We start from the raw sequence: 5,516 nt of genomic DNA on the forward strand, positions 1-5,516 counted from the left end.
AATAAATTGGATGAAATTCAATAAGGATACATGCAAAGTACATGACTTAAGATGGAACAATCAATTGCACATATATACATTGGAAAATGACTGATCAGGGTGCAGTACTGCTGACAAGGACCTGGGGATTATAGTGGACCACAAGCTAAATATGATTCAACACCATGTTACTGCTGCAAAAGAAATCAGTAGCATACTGGGTTATATTAACAGGAGTGGCTCCTGCAAGTCAAGTGAAGTGATTCTTTTACTATATTCATACTGGTGAGGTCTTATCTGGAGTACTGCACCCAATTTTGAATATTGCCCTTCAAGAATAGACAAATTGGAAACAATTCAGCAGAGAACACCAAAATGATTTGAGGTCTTGGAAATACAATTTAGGAAAGAAAGGTTAGAAGAACTGGGATGATTATTTAGCCTGGAGAAGAGAAAAATGAGGAAGAACTTGATAACAGTTACAGCTATTTCACTTTATCTGTGTGATTCTCCCAGAGTTGATACCACTATAAATCAACAGAAATTCAGTTTGTTGATGAAGTCAAATATGTAAACAGCTGTGAATGAGAGGAGATTAAGACCCAATGTTTATAAGTAATTACAATTTAATGTTAAATCAACATAATTTTATTTATTACTGATCTGTTTAAATGAACAGTCAAATCCTGTGTTCTTGCTACTATGTTTAATTATATTGCTAACATGTACACAGTTGAAAAACTAAAGGACACCATCTTCTAATAGGTGTTTGTTTTGGGAGTTTGGTGTTCTTATAGTTTCTAGTACTGTGAAACACTACAGTACTGGAAATATCACAGTCCTGCATATGGAATGTGGGAGATGGAAAGACTTTAAGAGGGTAGGTAAATGGTAAATATGAAAACACTCTCAACCTTTATCCTTCAATTGTTTGCTTGATACTTTTCTTTCGTTTTAACCCGATGAATAGAACTGTTTTTTTCTCCTATGAAGTACATCAGATCTAATTACAGGAGTATCTAAGGGAAATGCTTTGTGTTTGAAATCACGTACTAAGTTATGAAATGCTGATGTACACAATGTTCTGCTTGGGTCAGATCCATGTACAGATACAATATCAGTGGACATTTACGGGAACTCTACTAGCTGTTTAGATTCAGATCAAGTTAGCACTTCTCAGTTTTGCTCAAGAAGCCAATATAACCATAGAAGAACAAAATGGAATAGTTCAGTGTAACATGTTTACTCACCAATATGAGTGGAATTCAATACTTGAGCAAATATAGTCTTATTTAAAGTAGCAATAGCCATGCTCACTAGCTAACATTAAAAATAATAATAGTAATAATGAGGTCATCTCCAGATTCTATATCAAGGTTTTACTCTGCCTTTACCCAGTTCCTAGTGAAGTCAATGAGAGGTTTTGAGAGTTGGTAATAAACAGAAATATATTCTTTTCATGGGCAGTGTCAAAAAGAAACATATTCAAATAATTAATAAGCAGGAAATGTCAGGGGAAAGGGAAAAAGAGGAAGAGTTCTCAGATAATTTCTAAACCCAACTATGGCTATCTTGGCAATGAAAAGATTCTCTCCCAAATTTTAGGCTGCTTGTACTAGCCCAGAGTCTAGCAGGAAGTTGAGCATTTCTATGCCTTGTACCTAGAACTCCAAATTTTTGGCCAAGAAGAGATGATTAAAGTCATATTTTCCTCCATCTTCTTGGAGGGCTCCTGTTTTAAAGCACAGCATTCTGGTTGGTGCCCTAGAAAAAAATGCAAGAAAGTATCATTCCATACCAATACTAGTTGACTATGTCACTATATCTAGAAACAGCCTCACTGTATTCCTGTAGTGCATTGCCTTGAAACTCTCAAAGGTCTTTGTGAGCATAAGTAAGGCCCAGGAGATTCTGAGAGATCAGGAAACAAATTATATCACCCTTAATAAAGGAAGGGTGTGACTTAATTTAAATAAAGCCTATTTGGACTTCTGTGTATCACCAGAAGAGAGATGATGGGCTGGTTGAAAGCTTCAGCCAGACCCTAAAGATGCTGAAATGCATTGGCTTGCTCCCTCACCACTTGTACCAATTGACCCATCCCTTCTTGTTTAGTATGTGGGAGTTGCTACAGGCATCAATGGAATTTGCTCTTGAAAGTCCCATAAGGGAGGCAACTGTGGGGGATGCTGAATGTAGCATAAAAATGTGGGAAGAACAGGCTCTTAGAGTAAAGAATATTACGCAGTACTTTAGAACTCAAAAGAGTCCTGAGTTTCTGCATACCCATGCCAAAGGTAAACTTAGTGCCAAGCAGGTCCAGGAGTGGGACTATAATGAGGAGACATGCAGGTACCTATCTAAATCTGTTGACTGAGTACCACTGCTCCTTTCTAGTACAAAATCCAGGATGCTGCTTGCTAGTACAGTACAACCTATTTTGTTAGGCTGGGTTCCTACCCCTCTCCCCTGCAAAGATCAGGTTTAGCAAAGTGACTGGGACAATACAGAGCTGTAATGAAGATCCATGCAGGACTGCTGGGGCACTCCAGTTATTAGCCGCAGCTTTTATTTCAAAGGGCACAGCTTCTTTGATCTGCTGGGTAGGACCACTGATGAGCTCCAAGCTGATTGGAAGAGTGGCACCTTTGCCATAAACATTGCAGCAAACAGCTAAGCAGCTCATTCTTAATTTGGCAACCCACTGCATATTGAGCAGGTCACACCCTCATACAAGTGACACGGGCTCTCTATACAATGTCCAAAATGGTAGGGTAACATGTCAGGTAGGTCCAGGAATTACAAAACAGGACAACAAGAGAAGAAAAATGACAGGAGTGCATCACACAAAATTCCTAGAGTCCCAGAAGTCTGGTCCATAGTTCATATGGGGAACCAGGATTGGAAATTCAAGTATCTACTGTACTGGCCCCCAGGCTCATGAAGGCAAGAAGACACTTTGTACCCTGAGCAGCAAGCATGAATGCCATGTGCCCCCGGCAGCTGGTGGTGGCACTGTTGGTGGCAGTAAGCGTCAAGCTCCCGCAGATGGCCGCGGCTCTTTTGGTGGTGGAGGGGGGTAGGGGTGGTGAGCACCGACCATCTGTGACCATCCGCAGATGCTCCTGGCAACATTGGCAGTAGCCAGCAATGATCGTGGACCACCTTTTCATAGGGGGTGCATTGCCACGCTCAGGGGGTGCATGTGTACTTGTGAACCTCCCTATGCAAAGTTCTGTGGGCAGCCTCCCTTTTTATCATTGTTCCATCAAGGTGTAGCAGGCGAGATGGGAGGGGGCGAGATGGGAGGGTGCCCTATGAGTGGAACAGGGTGCAGTCACAGAACCTGCAGGGGGTGTTATGGCTGCCCCTGGGACCCCAATGTGCTACAGTGTCAGTGGGTGATATAGCCAATGGATTCAGCACAGGCCATACAGACGGTGGCTTTAAACCCAGAGTTCCTCAATATTGGTTTCATTTGTGGACAGGGCAGAGAGCTTTCTGTGGAGACACTGATGAAGATCCTTACAGATCATTTGGTCTTGAAGAGTGTGCCAGGAACACTGCCACGGAAAGAAACTCACTTAAAGGAGGAGAGGTGTGGAGCTGGCAGGATGCCACTGGGGACCAGAAAAGCAGCCGGAATGGGGCTGCTGAAGAAAAGAAAAATGCCGCTCTAAAGAAAGAAGAGAAAAAACTGCCGCTATAAAGAAAGAAGAGAAAAAATTGCCACAGGCCAGGGGAGATCCAAGAATGGTGCCAGCACCAGCATAGACCCACTTTATGGCGGCGTGCTGACACCGATTCACCAGCTGACCCCTTGAGGGAGGCATAAAAACCCCGCCGGATATGGATAAGGGAAGACTGGATGTGAGTCCTCCAGAGGGCCCAGAGCAGCCGGAGCTGTTTGCAGCCCCTCAGAGGGCATATGGTGGCAGTCCCAGGAGGGGTCAGCCAGGAATAAGTTCAGCCCAGGAGGACCTGACTACTTACCTGAAACGGAGTGCTGAATCCCAGATTTGGTCAGCTGTGAGTGGGATGACATCCAACCTGAAGACAAGAGAGAAAAGGATCTGTGGGTAGCTGTGGACTCAAACCAGAGAGGGACCAAAGCACACCAGGGAGCAAGGTAATATGTGACTGGTAAAAGTGCAGGCCAGCTGTTGTATGGCCTGAAACGGGATGTCACACTGTCCAAACCAGACTATATTGACTCAAAAAGGGACAACTAGTTAACCTGTGCTGTGAGACATGCTAGTCATGGCCTGGAATTAACATCTGGTTAGTGTACGGTGGGGTGTAGTGGAGGCAGAGTCCCAAGGCGGAAAGCTGGATGGAAAGATTGAAGAAGGGACCCAGGAGAGGCAAGACTTAAGATCATCCTCCCAATAACAAATTTATTCCAACAAAGACATGGCAGGTGAGAACCCCTGGGCACCATCTACGATATCTGACTGGATGGTGAGCTGTCAACCGCTAAAAGGATGGCAGTGCCCGAAAAGCCTGTGCAGGTGAAATGCACTCGTGAGCGGCATGGGAGGTTACAAAGAGATTTGGGGTTCAGAGTCCTTCACATTGCTTTTGGCTGGTTTTAGTGTTTTGGAGCAAGTTGAATATTCATAATAGACCTGGCAAGGCAGTGATCTATCCAGCAGTCATTGGCTCCTCTCATGGCTTGTGTGATATGGACATCCATTCAATCATGGGTGATAACAGCAACATAGTTGAGAAGGTGCCAGTGCTTAGAGCAAGGGGGTCTCCAGGTGGTCTTGTATTTGTCACACTGTCTGAAGATTGTGTTCATGTTGACAAGACTGTGCTCCATGCATTTTGCTCAGGAGAAGGATGCCATTGGAGTTAGCTTTCCCTACTCCTTTCTTTACAGAGTTCAGGGTCACATCCGACTCTGGCACTGAAGTCACAAAGGAGAATGATCTTGTCCTCCTTGCAAGTATTAGTCAGTACGTGGTCAAAGTTGGAATAGAACTGTTCTTTGTCATCAGCATCAAGCATTGAGGCATATATACTGATGATGGTGGTGTACTGGTTGTTCCTGAGCTTACAAAAGAGGGTTATAAGATGTCAACAGGGAGCTCTGTAGGTTGACTGATGATCTGATTCTTGATAGCAAAGCTGACACTGTAAACATGTCTGTCCTGGGGCAGTTTCCCCTTCTAGAAGATGTAGCATCCAACCTCTTCTCTCGGCTGACCCTGAGGCAGTATTATCTTACAGAGGATTAATAAACTGTATGGAAATGCTCATATAGACAGTGACCAGGGCAGGCTGGGGCAAAAGGGCCCAGTCCCACACTTTAGGACCCTCCTGCCCCAGCCAGCTCCTCTGCTGCCTGATGCTAGCAACTGGAGCCCAGGGCTGACCCTCCCTCCCCTCTCCCCCCCAAGCCCTGTGCCATCCCAGGGCTGCTCTGCCCTGGCTCTAACTGCTGTCGTCCTGGGTGCCCATAAAGACACTGTGCCTGGGAGCAGCTGACTCCAGCACAAACTGCACCAGAGTTTATTTAGGCATACTAATTG

The 5,516-nt window shown here is 44.5% G+C and overlaps 1 long non-coding RNA gene across 1 annotated transcript; it reads right to left on the minus strand.

Moving 5' to 3' along the window:
* Positions 1–275: 275 nt before the first annotated feature.
* On the minus strand, positions 276–5,222 carry LOC109322374. The gene is made up of 3 exons (XR_002104369.1): positions 3,973–5,222; positions 3,564–3,632; positions 276–1,743 (listed from the first exon to the last, which is right to left on the minus strand). It is a non-coding gene; the product is annotated as an uncharacterized LOC109322374 (long non-coding RNA).
* Between the last annotated feature and the right edge of the window lie 294 nt (positions 5,223–5,516).

This window comes from Crocodylus porosus, unplaced genomic scaffold, assembly GCF_001723895.1.
Source record: "Crocodylus porosus isolate Cpor-Errol unplaced genomic scaffold, CroPor_comp1, whole genome shotgun sequence".
NCBI lineage: Eukaryota > Metazoa > Chordata > Crocodylia > Crocodylidae > Crocodylus > Crocodylus porosus.